Source organism: Bactrocera oleae, chromosome 2, assembly GCF_042242935.1.
Source record: "Bactrocera oleae isolate idBacOlea1 chromosome 2, idBacOlea1, whole genome shotgun sequence".
NCBI lineage: Eukaryota > Metazoa > Arthropoda > Insecta > Diptera > Tephritidae > Bactrocera > Bactrocera oleae.
Genome location: NC_091536.1, coordinates 99,305,159 through 99,319,223, shown reverse-complemented (window position 1 = coordinate 99,319,223; position 14,065 = coordinate 99,305,159). Strand labels below are relative to the sequence as shown.

Here is a 14,065-nt window from a genome sequence, read left to right as displayed (position 1 = left end):
AGCTAACGCATAACTAAGTGAAAATATGTTTAAAGCAAATAAAACAATGTCGGTAATATGAGAAAACAGGTGAAAAATCAGGAGAACCTCTGGCGTCTACAAATGGATATCAAGTTCGTACATTGGCATTCTGTTGCTAGCAGCGAATTGACAGTATACCATATACGATTCGAAGAAAACCATACACATGCTTGATAAAACGAAGAAGTGAGAGCGCTTTTGACACTGTCAAGCGAATAAATAAGCCATAGCTTTTAAAGTACACCTGAAAATTGTTGTATGAAATAAAAGGGAAAACTACCAGCCCGAAACAGGTGAAAGTAACGTACAAGTGAAAAGCCGTAACCATACCTTGGCAGTGCCAAAACAGCAGGAAGGTTAAATTTAGCATTCGGTTAGGCGACCAATGAAGACAACTTCACTTTACTCCTCCATCGCCATAACGCATTACACTCGTATTTCATCGTTGACGGCACCGACAGTAGCCTTCGTAACGCCATTATTCGTCGTATCCTTGCATACCGCCAACAGTGTTGTCTTGTGCTTTGTTCGTGTTGCATGTGCCGTCCGCGCGCCAATTCATACTAAAACGAGAGAAATTTGTGTTCGAAACTTTTTTATTGCCTTGCAAAGGTTTCATCATACATATAATATATAAATGTGAGCATTATTGGTGTGGATGCTATGAAAGCCAATTTGCTAGAAGTGGTATGGGTGATTAAATTTCATAAAAAGTTTGGGTTGACTAAATGGCATCCGGTATCACAATGTATAAGTACTTTAATGGTTCGTTAATTTAGTGATTAATATATGCATATAGATATGTATATATGTGTTATATATATAACATCATTTATTCATACGCAATTTTAGTTTAGATTATTTATCTATTGTTCCCCTCTGTTTATTACAAATTCTGAGTTATATATTTCTGCGTTGGTTTCAAAAATTACTGTTACCTGCTTTTAATTTAGCGGCTTTGATAGATGGAACTGCGGTTCCTATTCTAAACTTTGCTGTTAGCTTAAGTAGCTGAAAGTTATTGCGTGGCTCTGAATTCTTCATAATCAAAATCCGCGCCCACCAATGTATTAGCTGGAAACCAAATATAACTGTAAGTACAAAAATTTCATTTAAAGCATGTTGCATTTAATTTATAAAGCCGAGTCGCTTAAAATGTAATGTTGCATTGTAGTCTAAAAATATTAGGTATGTTTGCGCCCACAAGTCTCCTTTGAGTAGATATAGGTACTTATTGTTTGTGATGCTGTAAAACAAAGGTGTGATTGATACAGAATACATACCTGACGGCTATATTCCCACATTTATACCGTATATAAAGCGCGAGTCTTATGACATCGAGACTACTCTCCTTTACAGCTGTAACACTAATGAAACTTCACTACAGAAGAGATCTGTCGCAGCTGCCGTTCTAATTTCCAGATCGCACGTGGCAAAAATAATTTACAAATACCATTTAAACTTTTTTTTTTAGTTTTCGTGGTCTATCTTCCTTAGGCGTTAAAGCTTCGTTGACTTGCTTTGCTCACCATTGCGCTCATTGTGTAGCTGTAATTTACTCTTATTTAATTCACTTAAAGCTCGTTTTGCGGTGTTTAGGGAGCTTAAAGAAAAACACGGTGGAAACCTCTATATTTTTCATTCGCCAATAGCTTATATATGAAAAATCGGTGAGTTTTGTAGCGTTTTTACACTTGCTTATTTTTATACTTTATATTTTAGTGCGCTTTGTGTATTTGTCTGTAATTTTTTCCGTTTTTATTTATTTTTATGTGTGCTTTTCTGTTTCAGCTTTTCACTTCATATTAGTACACATTTTATTGAATTTCCATTGCTTGTCACAGCAAAAATTTGTGTTTACCATAGATGAAATAAATGTAATATGACTCGAGTTTGTTTAATTTTCAGAAAAAAAATTGTCATGGAATCCGTAAATTGAGATTGATGGATTAGAAAATATGGCTTGCAGTTTATCAAACAAAATTTACAAAGCAATAAGAAATGTTCTACTTCAACGTTTAAAAGGCCCTGAAAATGATAATGTTTTGTTGTCATTATCACGTCCTTTGCATTTTACTAGTTTTAGTTTGTTGTACTTTGTGTTCCTTTGTTTCTTTTATGGGAATTTTGTAAATTTTTCGTCATTTAACATTAAACACATCCTTTTTGTATGTTTGCTATTGACTTATTCACAGAATCATTGCCAATTGCTTGTGGTTATCATTATTTTACTGTCTTTTAGTAGAACGTTTTATGGCTTACTGCCAGCCGTTATTATCCCTTCAATTGTCGCTTTTGTTATTTTGTAGAAGCACATCTTACAGTTATGTAACTGGTGGTTTCGAGAGCAGCCTTACCTGAATGTTTGCCACTTGGAGATTGGTGGAACTTTTTATTTAAAATGTGATGTAAAATATATTATTATAGTTTTATTTTCGAAACTGATAGACAAGCGACCTTGGCGTTGAGGAGAGTGCTGCGCTTAGAAAAGTTTGAATCGTTTCTATGAGATGGTGCCTATGTAATTAAATCCATGTTTTGTAGTTGCACCTCATCTTCAAAAGTTTACAAACAATTAACAACAAGAAATTGTTTCTAAACTGTGATTGGAGCTTTTCCAAATTGTAAACCAAGAAATATGCGTCGTTATATGACAGTGGATAAAACATGGTTCCATAATTTTTAAAGTTATGGCGTCTATTTTTGGCATGAACGTGAAATATTATTAATTTACATCCTTTCCTGGTATCTCTGGCTAATTCTGGTGTGCACAAAAAGTATAACAAGCTCTAAGCTGATGCATTACTTGTATTTCAATCTCTTTTACATAGCTTACCCTGCACACTGGATCTCTAATGCAGTAGTATTCTTGAATTTGCAAGTTTCACGTGAACAAATTTTCTTGCTTTAACCCTTATGTTAGTAACCAACTTTACCGATGTCTTTTGGCAACCACGATCTGATTATTATTATTTTTTTTTCTTCAAATATTAATAGACAGTGACAATTTAAAGAAAAACAAGTAAGGAAGGGCTAAGTTCGGATGTAACCGAACATTTTATACTCTCGCAAAGTCAAATGGTATACTCGTTTGAGATTTCTTTGTGGATTGACTGATATTTTCGGTAGAAGGTCAACTATAGGCACTGGGGTCCACGTATTTAGTACTTAGGGGCTTAAACAGTTTTGGTTAGATTTAGACAATTTTTGGCCACAAGGTGGCATACTTTAATCGCATTATTCACGCAAAGTTTTACCCCGATATAATCATTGTTGCTTGATATGCATAGTGGAAAGTGAAAGAATCAGATGGAATTTAAAATGGTGTTATATGGGAAGTAGGCGTGGTTGTAGTCCAATTTCGCCCATTTTCGCACTATGACATAGAAACATGAAAAGAACGTTATGCACCGAATTTGGTTGAAATCGGTTAAGCAGATCTCAAGATATGGGTTTTCACCTAAAAGTGGGCTGTGCCACGCCCACTGCTTATTTTGAACGCGGTTCCTATAAAGTCATCTTATACCATCTCAGAGATAAAATTTAATGTCTCTGGCGTGTTTAGTACTTGATTTATCGCGCTTTTAGTAGTTTTTAACAGTACCGTTATATGGGGAGTGGGCGGAGTTGCCACCTGCTTTCAACTATTTTCACACTGTGGGTAGAGGTTCTAAAAAAATTTGCTTCCAGTGAATCTTGTTATTATAACATTAGCGGTTTAGGAGACATGCACATTAAACCTATTAGAGGCGGGACCACGCCCACTTTTTAAAAAAAAATTTTAACTGCAGATGCCCCTTCCTAATGTGATCCTGTGTACCAAATAACAGTCTTGTATCTTATTGCGGAGCTTAGTTATGGCAAGTTATTTGTTTTTGATTAATGGCGTTTTGTGGGCGTGGCAGTGGTCCGATTACGCCCATCTGCAATACCAACCGTCTCACGGTACCATGAAACATGTCTACCAAGTTTCATAAAGATATCTCAATTTTTACTCAAGTTAGAGCTTGCACGGACGGACGGACAGACGGACAGACGGACGGACAGACGGACGGACGGACAGACAGTCACCCGGATTTCAACTCGTCTCTTCATCCTGATCATTTATTTATATATAACCCTATATCTAACTCGATTAATTTTAGGTGATACAAACAACCGTTAGGTGAACAAAACTATTATACTCTGTAGCAACAGGTTGCGAGAGTATAAAAATAACAACGTAGAATAAAAAAAACAAATAAAAATAATAAAAAAAATTAACTCACAAATAGCTTTCTTTTAAGTTAAAAAACGACGATTTGAGAGCTTAAAATGAAATATTGAATTTTTTTTAAGCTATTCACACAAATACACCGCGGTGGGTACCCGGGTACGCGGTTAGTAATGCAGACCATGACGTGAAAACTGCACTCTGAAATATATTCCATTAAAATTCAATATTGAAAACAATTTTCTTGCTTTAAATTAACGCTTGATTAGGAAATTCCCCCATAAATATATGCGCATAAGGCTATATGTACGAGGTATGTTCCGAAAATCACATTTCTTTTAACAAACGAAAATCGCCAAACCCATAAAAACAATACAGGTGAAAATCTTATCCTAATTCAGGCCATGTATACTAGCATAATAAAATAAATTTTGACAATTAGGCTCTCCAAACCCGCAAAATTTTAAATTAAAAAATCCCCTTGTTTTCTGAACACACCTCGTACATGTGGTGTCCATGTTGGTATGTAACAGCTCAGAGCATGAGTACATTCGGCTTGACTGCTTGTGAGCTAAAAATATCTGTATTGCAGGAAAGTAGCTTATCCTTGAGTAAGCTTTTACAATGAAAATAATTTGTGCTACATGGCTTAGCCATTAGTTGTGCGGCTGTTTTGTCCGTTGATTTTATTGAGATTTTTGTTATATCCGAGTGCGACTTTGTTTCGAATATACAACGGAATTGCGTATTCGTTTGGAAGCAAATATATTTATGTATAGTATACTTATATATACGAAAGTACGTTCTGTATCTGTTTTAAGTTCTTTATAAAAGTGAGTTAAAAATTATATTACAAATATACCTGGAATTTCCAGAAAAAAGGCGAATGGTGTCCAATTGGACGTAAATGTAAATTGAGTTTGAAGTTAAATTTCGGTAAATAAACTGCGCTATTTTTGCTTGTTTAGTAACTTATAACAGAAGAAAATTAATAAATTTAACCACGCAAATTGTTTGACGTAATATGCGTTTTATATCAAAATAAAGCTGGATACCCTTCAGAAATCCAAAGGTTCCTTACAAGAACTTGATTCCGATCGTTCAATTTGTATGGCAGCTATATTATAGTAATATGATCTCAACAATTTTTTCGGAGAATATATTATTGCCTTAAATAATAACTCGTGCCGAATTTCGTGAAGATACCTCGTCAAATAAAACAGTTTTCCATACAAGCACATTACTTCGATCGTTCAGTTAATATGGCAGCTATATGCTATAGTCTAATTTCTTCGGAGATTGCATTATTGCCTTAAAAAAAAATCCATGCTATTGTGAACCAGAACTGAGAATTTAAAATCCGGTGTCAATTAGGAGTCCGAAACACATGCAAAGCGAAAAATAATTAAATCTATTTGAAGATTTGGTTTATCGGGCAATAAGACTGACGACAAAATTATTTTTTATGAGTAGTTACATACATAGAACATCGGTAGGTTGTCATTATGTCCTTTAGAAAGTAGAAAAATTGCTCATCAGTTATTTGAATTTACCCCACTACGCTAACGCGGTTGTATAAACATGTACACACATCGAAGAATGCGATTATAAATATTGCTGCGTTTCGTAAAAATGCGCGAATTTTTGTAAAACACACAAAACTTTTACACTGATCAAAATGGATTTTCTGATTTCTTTTCTTACATACTGAACGAATCTACCACATTCCTGAACGAATCCAAACGAATGCTAGGTCCTCCATGTATACTCCGTAAGTTACCTACGTAACTTTTTGGGTGCATATTCGTTGATGTTGGAATTTCTCTTATCAAATGCCTTATTGTAAAATACTTGTCTACATGTCACTTTCTTCTTTTCTTATATATCTGTCTGTGGAAGTGACATCTGTGTTTTCCACCAATCAATTTCCTTTTTTACATCTTTTGCTGCACCCTCTAATCGTTAGCTGTTTAACGCTCCATGTACTCGCGTACAAATATGATATTATATATGTATCTGGGTATATTACAAATCTTTATCTTTTTTCATCCTCTTCTGCCGTTCCAATTTTGTCCATTTTTGATACATTTTTGTTTCATCATTACTATTTATTCTTTTCAACTGAATGCTCTTTCTGTGTATATGTGAATCTAGGTATGTATGTACATAGTTGAGAGCCTACAATTGGTTGCATGGTAATGAAATAATAAATCAATAACAGTTTATAGCATTAGCAAAGGGTTTCTCCCATTTTATAGCGTAATTCTACTCCACAAAGTCACTCCAATAAACATTGTGAGTTTTGAAGCAGATATAATTTAAAATTATCGCAGTATTTTGTTTACTATTTGCACTGTGTGCCATGATGATATCAGAGAAATGGAAGATCCCGTACATTTGAAGCGGTCTGTTAACGGTGGTTGGGTTTTATTCGAGACTTGTTCCAGGTTCAAATACACCGAATTCTTTAAGTCCAATGTTTTTATACTCTCGCAACCTGTTGCTACAGAGTATAATAATTTTGTTCACCTAACGGTTATTTGTATCACCTAAAACTAATCGAGTTAGATATAGGGTTATGTATATATAAATGATCAGGATGAAGAGACGAGTTGAAATCCGGGTGACTGTCTGTCCGTCCGTCCGTCTGTCCGTCCGTCTGTCCGTCTGTCCGTGCAAGCTCTAACTTGAGTAAAAATTGAGATATCTTTATGAAACTTGGTAGACATGTTTCTGGGTACCGTGAGACGGTTGGTAATGCAGATGGGCGTAATCGGACCACTGCCACGCCCACAAAACGCCATTAACCAAAAACAAATAAATTACCATAACTAAGCTCCGCAATAAGATATAAGACTGTTATTTGGTACACAGGATCACATTAGGGAGGAGCATCTACAGTTAAAATTTTTTTTAAAAAGTAGGCGTGGTCCCGCCTCTAATAGGTTTAATGTGCATGTCTCCTAAACCGCTAATGTTATAATAACAAGATTCACTGGAAGCAAATTTTTTTAGAACCTCTACCCACAGTGTGAAAATAGTTGAAAGCAGGTGGCAACTCCGCCCACTCCCCATATAACGGTACTGTTAAAAACTACTAAAAGCGCGATAAATCAAGCACTAAACACGCCAGAGACATTAAATTTTATCTTTGGGATGGTATGAGATGACTTTATAGGAACCGCGTTCAAAATTAGACAGTGGGCGTGGCACAGCCCACTTTTAGGTGAAACCCCATATCTTGAGATCTCCTTAACCGATTTAAACCAAATTCGGTACGTAACATTCTTCTCATATTTCTATGTTATAGTGCGAAAATGGGCGAAATCGGACTACAACCACGCCTACTTCCCATTTAACACCATTTTAAATTCCATCCGATTCTTTCACTTTCCACTATGCATATCAAGCAACAATGATTAGATCGGGGTAAAACTTTGCGAGAATAATACGTTTAAAGTAATCCACCTTGTGACCAAAAATTGTCTAAACCGAATCAAAACTGTCCAAGCCCCTAAGTACTAAATATGTGGCTCCCAGTGCCTATAGTTGACCTTCTACCGAAAATATCAGTCAATCCACAAAGAAATCTCAAACGAGTATACCATTTGACTTTGCGAGAGTATAAAATGTTCGGTTACATCCGAACTTAGCCCTTCCTTACTTGTTCTGTTTAACTAGTTTCTGTGATTTGTAGGAACATCAATGATGTTTGATTTTTATACTCTTGCAACATGTTGCTACAGAGAATAATAGTTTTATTCATCTAACGGTTGTTTGTATCATCTAAAACGAGATAGACATAGGGTTATATATTTATAAATGATCATAATGGCGAGGCGAGTTGATATCCGGGTGAGTGTCTGTCCGTCTGTCTATCTGTCTGTGCAAGCGTTAGCTTGAGTAAAAATTAAGATATCTCGATGAAACTTGGGACACATAGTCCTTGGCAAAAAGTAAAGAAGAGTTCGTATATTGGTATAATCGGACCACTGCCACGGTCACAAAACGCTATTGATCGAAAGCGTATAAAGTGTCATAACTAAGTAGTGAGTTTAAACATTTTTAAAAAGTGGGTGGGGCCCCGCCCTCTTATAAGTTTAATGTTTTCCAAACTAATCAAGCTATATCACTAAAAAGTGCACAGGACAAATTTTCGTTGTTAAAAATTACTAAAAGTGTGATAAATCAATAATTAAATACGTCAGAGACATTAGACCTTACATCCAGGATGGAAGAAGAAGGCTTTATAGTAGCCGATGTCAATGGGACAATGGGCGTGGCACCGTCCACTTTTAGGTGAATTCACATATCTCGACCCATTTCAACAAAATTCGGTACATAACATTTTTCTAATACAACCACGCCTACTTCCCATACAACACAATTTTAAATTTTATCTGATTTGAATGTAAAAAAAGGTTTGAATCATTTGATACTTGCAAGTTGCATAGTAGTAACGGATGATTTTTCTATATAGGTACTTAGTTGTTATTGAAGAATTTGGCTGTCATATTTGCTTGACGAATGTATTAAGATATTTTACTCTTAAGTTCTATAGGAATATATTTATTTTAATATATCGAAATATAAAGAATTTTGCTTCCACTTTGTTCTCTTTCATTAACGCATTTTTATGTGCTCATATCCTTTAGGTCAAAAAATTCGAAGAAGTAATGAATAAAATTTCAACCTCACTTAATATATTGGTTAATAATAGGTAATAAGGATTTCTGGTGTTTAGTCATTTAGAATTCGAATTAAAGTCCCACTAAAGGACACTTGCCGAAAAGGAAACAAACAATACCAAATAAAATCAACGAAATCTCAACACTTTGTTTGACAAGCTTTATTTTGATACCACAACTGCCGCAAGGATTGTCACCTTCTCGGAACTTTCAAAATCATCTTTGTATTGTTTGTTTACCCAGGTTTTGCTTGCGAACACTTGCCTTTAGTCTTTCGAGTATTCGTCCATTCGTAACAGTGTTTTATTTACTTCTTATGGGTGGGTGTGGAGTATTGCTTTGCGTCACTTTAAGTTTTCTCTTGATTCAATTTTCGCTTTTTTACGTTGCTTTGTTATTGTGTTTATGCTTTGTGTGTGGGTATACATTTTTTCATTCAATCCCACCGGAACGCGTATTTGACTTTATTGCATTTGGGCCTATCGACACGTTGTCATGTGTTTTGTTTCGTTTTAGTTTTCCGCCGCGGGGTAGTGTTTGTTTTTTGCATTTACCGACTATCGCCTGCCAATTCCACTGTGTGCAACACTTTGTCATCCTTTCAAATTCAATTTTTGTTCTCATTGAAAACTATTCGTGTGTTGTTAGCGCAGTAGGCCCCAAACGTCACGGTTGCGTATTTTAATCCAATAATTCCAATTTAGATGTGCTCTGCACAAATGTCAAGCATTCGGTAGTGTTCAAGTACCTTGGTGAAAGCGATAGCACTGGTGTAAATTTTCTATACAAAGATTCACCAGATTTTACTCCGGATTGCTCAAAAGTCGACAGTATTCGATTTTTGTATAAGGATATACACTCAACGGACGCTCCCTTCCTGCGCTGCCCTCTCATTCACCAGCGCGATGGTACTGTGTCAACATAAATAGTTACGATTGCGAAATTTATGATTATCTACACTCTGCTGAGCACTAAACATTAACTAACATTTTGCGGCCTCATCTTTATTTCAATGTCTCCACATTCCAAATCGCCGTACGTTTGTTTGGTTTTTGAATCATTTATTGCCCTCTTTATACTCTCGCAACATGTTGCTACATGGTATAATAGTCTTGTTCACCTAACGGTTGTTTGTTTCCCCTAAAAATAATTGAGCTAGAGTGTTATACATATATATATGATCAGGATGACGAGCCGAGTTGAAATCCGGGTGTCTGTCTGACTGACCGTCACGCAAGCTGTAACTGGAGTAAAAATTAAGATATGTCGATGAATCTTGGTACACAAATGCCATTTGCACTATAAGAAGTTTGGTGTTGTAGATGGGCGTAATCGGATCACTGCCATGCCCACAAAACACCAGTAATCGAAAACGTATTAAGTGCCATAACTAAGACGGAAATTAAGATACAAGAGATATATTATATTAAGGTACAAAACTATGAGTTTAATGCATATATTTCCCAAATCATTCAAGCTATACCTCCCAAATTTGCCAAGAGCTAATATTTTTGTCACCTCTGCCGACAATCTGAAAATAAGTGAAATCGGATCATAACCATGCCCACTCCTCATATAACGGTTTTGTTTAACTTTACTTAAAATGCGATTACTCACTAACTAAATAAGCCAGAGACATAACATATGCGTTCAATACGGTAAGAATGAGCTTTATAGGGGCCAATATCAAAATTAGACAATGGGAGTGGTACCCTATAGGTGACAATCTATGTTTCAGGAATAATGAACCGATTTCCAGCAAATTTAGCGCATAATATTATTTTGACATTGGTAAATTTTACTGTTAAAATGGGTGAAATTTGACTACAATCACACCTACTTCCCATATTTTACAATTTTAAATTTCATCTGAATCTTTAACTTTGCAGTGTATAATTCAAGTACCAAAGAGCATATCAGAATAAAACTTTGAACAAAGAGTGTATTATATATATATTCTATATATTGTCGAAATTGTCGAAATCGGACCATATGTTAACTTTTCAAGCCAATGATACCGTATATGTTGACCTCAGTTACTTTAATTGATATTTTACCTAAAATATAGGTAAATTTCTGAGATATATTGTTGAATTTCAGCGAAAATCTTTTCCTAATACGAGTGAGCTGTTGTATCAAAAATGAGTGAAATCGGGTCAAAACTTCCCATATCCCCGATATGCCTCATTATAAGATTATTGAACTTCAGGTTGACTTTATACCTTACATATCGGTGAATATGTGAGTTGTCTCAATGAAACTCAGAGTGCGACATTTTATAATAACGAAGTATCCTTGTGCCTTAAATGGATTAAATCGGCTAAATACTTCCCCTATTCAAATACTTCAATATTCAATATAATCTCCCTTAACTTCAATACACTTATTCCAATGATCCTTCAATAATTCTATGCCATCCCTATAATGACTTTCCGGAAGCTCTGCGAAAAAAACGTCTACGGCTGTAATAGCTTCTCATTTGACGAAAAACGTTTTCCACGAAGGAATTGTTTCAGGTTTCTGAAGAGGTAGTCCCTGGGAGCCAAATCTCGTGAATACGATGGATGCGCAAGCAATTCGTACTTTAATTTATTTAATTTTGTCATTTTTAAAATTCTTTTGTGAGCAGTTGAATTGTCTTGAGAAAAAAATAATTTTTTTGTGCTGCAAACCAGGTCTTCTCTCACGAATTTTTTCATCCAACTGATCCAAAAGGCTGAAATATTATTAAGACTTGATTGTTTTACCTTTCTGCAGATAATCAATCAACAAAATTCCTTTTGCATCCCAAAAACTGATGCGACAACTTTCTTTGCTGATCGTTGTGACTTCACCTGCTTTGGAGCTGAACAACCAGCTTCAGTCCACTATAAATGTTCTTGTTTCAATTTAGGATCATGCTGGTAGGTCCAAGTCTCATTCATAGTTATAAAACGACGCAAGAAATCGATTTTATTCTGCTTAAAACGCTTATGCTGAGACATTTGTTTTGGATCCATGTTTTGTTGAGTTGAATGGTTATGATGGATACATGATCCACATTTATACATATTTATATGTATCCAGCAGATATTCTTAAGACCTGAGCAGAGGTTTTAGAGAAGATAGATCCTACTGTTTTAGAAAGCGTTAAACAAAAGCAATTTACGGAAGGGATTTCCGAGCTAGACTTTCAATTCAATGTAACAATGTATAATTACAAATTTACAAATCACAAAATACTAAAGGCTATGTTAATCGCAGATTAGATCCTGAAGCCTGTCCGAGCAAAATGTCAATACAGTTCATTTTCGCTCCGAAGAGCAAAGTAGAAATACTCGAGGACATAGATCTCGGCGAGAAAATCCCGAAGTAAGGTCTGTTGAGCAAAGTGTATGTCCTGTTCAACATAGGATTAGGAGAGAAAATCCAGAAGCAGTGTCTATTGAACAAGTTATAAATACTGTTCAACATAGGACTCAGAATCGGGAAAATCCCCAAATTCGCTTTGAACAGCAAAGTAGAAATACTCGAGGACATAGATCTCGCCCCGAAGATCCCGACATAAGGTCTGTTGATCCATTTATTTTCAAAATATATATACAAGTAAAAAGGGTCTTACTGAAATTTGTATTTACTGCGGGGATTATGCTTTTTACCCAAGTGCGTAAGCTAAATTCGAAACTATTGCGCAAAGCCACACGAATGCTGCATCCGCCTTCTTTTTAATGCAAAAATTTCCTTCTGAAGTTCGAAATTATAATTTTTGTGCAACTTGCACAAATACAATTGCCAAAAAAATCATTCCAAAGATATGTTTAGAAATGGCCTTGACTTTCCCGAAATACCAATTGAAGAACGGCTAATACTTGTAATACCTAGATTGCCTTTTATGTCAATCCGTCCTTTAGGATATCAAGATCAGAGTTTGCTCAAAGGTGCTGTTGTTAATATACATATTCCTGTTAAAAATACTGTGTAATTTCATGTGATACAAATTCACTTAAGAAGTCGTTTGGAATACAATCATGATTATATGACTGATACCATACGTCCCTCAAAGATTATGGAAGCTTTGCAATTCTTAGTGAAGACTCAGTTAAAGGATTAGGTAGAAGTGAAAATGAGAATATTTTGGAAAGAGTTAAACTTTTCAAAACATCTGAAACGCAGGGATTGCCTTATGAATTGACACTAAAAACCACCGCCAAATACATATATGATTACAGTGAGTATAAACACGTGTGATGGCTTGATTAATGGGGCAACTGGACAACTTATGCAAATTGATTTAAATTGTTCCTTTCCAACAATTCTGTGAATTAAATTTTGGAACCTTCTGTTGGTTTGATACATATAAATGACGATGACAATTAATATTTTTATACTCTCGCAACCTGTTGCTACAGAGTATAATAGTTTTGTTCACCTAACGGTTGTTTGTATCACCTAAAACTAATCGAGTTAGATATAGGGTTATATATATATATATAAGATAATCAGGATGAAGAGACGAGTTCAAATCCGGGTGACTGTCTGTCCGTCCGTCCGTCCGTCCGTCCGTCCGTCCGTGCAAGCTCTAACTTGAGTAAAAATTGAGATATCTTTATGAAACTTGGTAGACATGTTTCTTGGTACCGTGAGACGGTTGGTATTGCAGATGGGCGTAATCGGACCACTGCCACGCCCACAAAACGCCATCAATCAAAAACAAATAACTTGCCATAACTAAGCTCCGCAATAAGATACAAGACTGTTATTTGGTACACAGGATCACATTAGGGAGGGGCATCTGCAGTTAAAACTTTTTTTTTAAAAAGTGGGCTGGGTCCCGCCTCTAATAGGTTTAATGTGCATATCTCCTAAACCGCTAATGCTATAATAACAAAATTCACTAGAAGTAGCACTAGCTTTTAGCACTTCTATTGACGGTGTGAAAATAGTTGAAATCGGGTAGCAACTCCGCCCACTCCCCATATAACGGTACTGTTAAAAACTACTAAAAGCGCGATAAATCAAGCACTAAACACGCCAGAGACATTAAATTTTATCTCTGAGATGGTATAAGATGACTTTATAGAAACCGCGTTCAAAATTAGACAGTGGGCGTGGCACAGCCCACTTTTAGGTGAAAACCCATATCTTGAGATCTGCTCAACCGATG

General features: G+C 35.6%; 1 protein-coding gene and 1 long non-coding RNA gene across 3 annotated transcripts in view; one reads left to right on the top strand and one right to left on the bottom strand.

Moving 5' to 3' along the window:
- Window positions 1–271: 271 nt before the first annotated feature.
- Window positions 272–2,972, bottom strand: LOC138855879 (uncharacterized). The gene is made up of 3 exons (XR_011395024.1): window positions 1,305–2,972; window positions 960–1,112; window positions 272–584 (listed from the first exon to the last, which is right to left on the bottom strand). It is a non-coding gene; the product is annotated as an uncharacterized lncRNA (long non-coding RNA).
- Window positions 523–14,065, top strand: part of Octbeta1R (Octopamine beta1 receptor) — a 49,639-nt gene continuing 36,096 nt past the window's right edge. Inside the window, exon 1 of one of the 2 annotated variants that reach the window (XM_070106132.1) lies at window positions 523–786. The gene's annotated coding sequence lies outside the window, so the exon portion shown is untranslated. Of the gene's footprint in view, window positions 787–1,031; window positions 1,115–14,065 lie in introns of those variants that run through there. The other variant, XM_014232684.3, reaches the window with a different exon arrangement.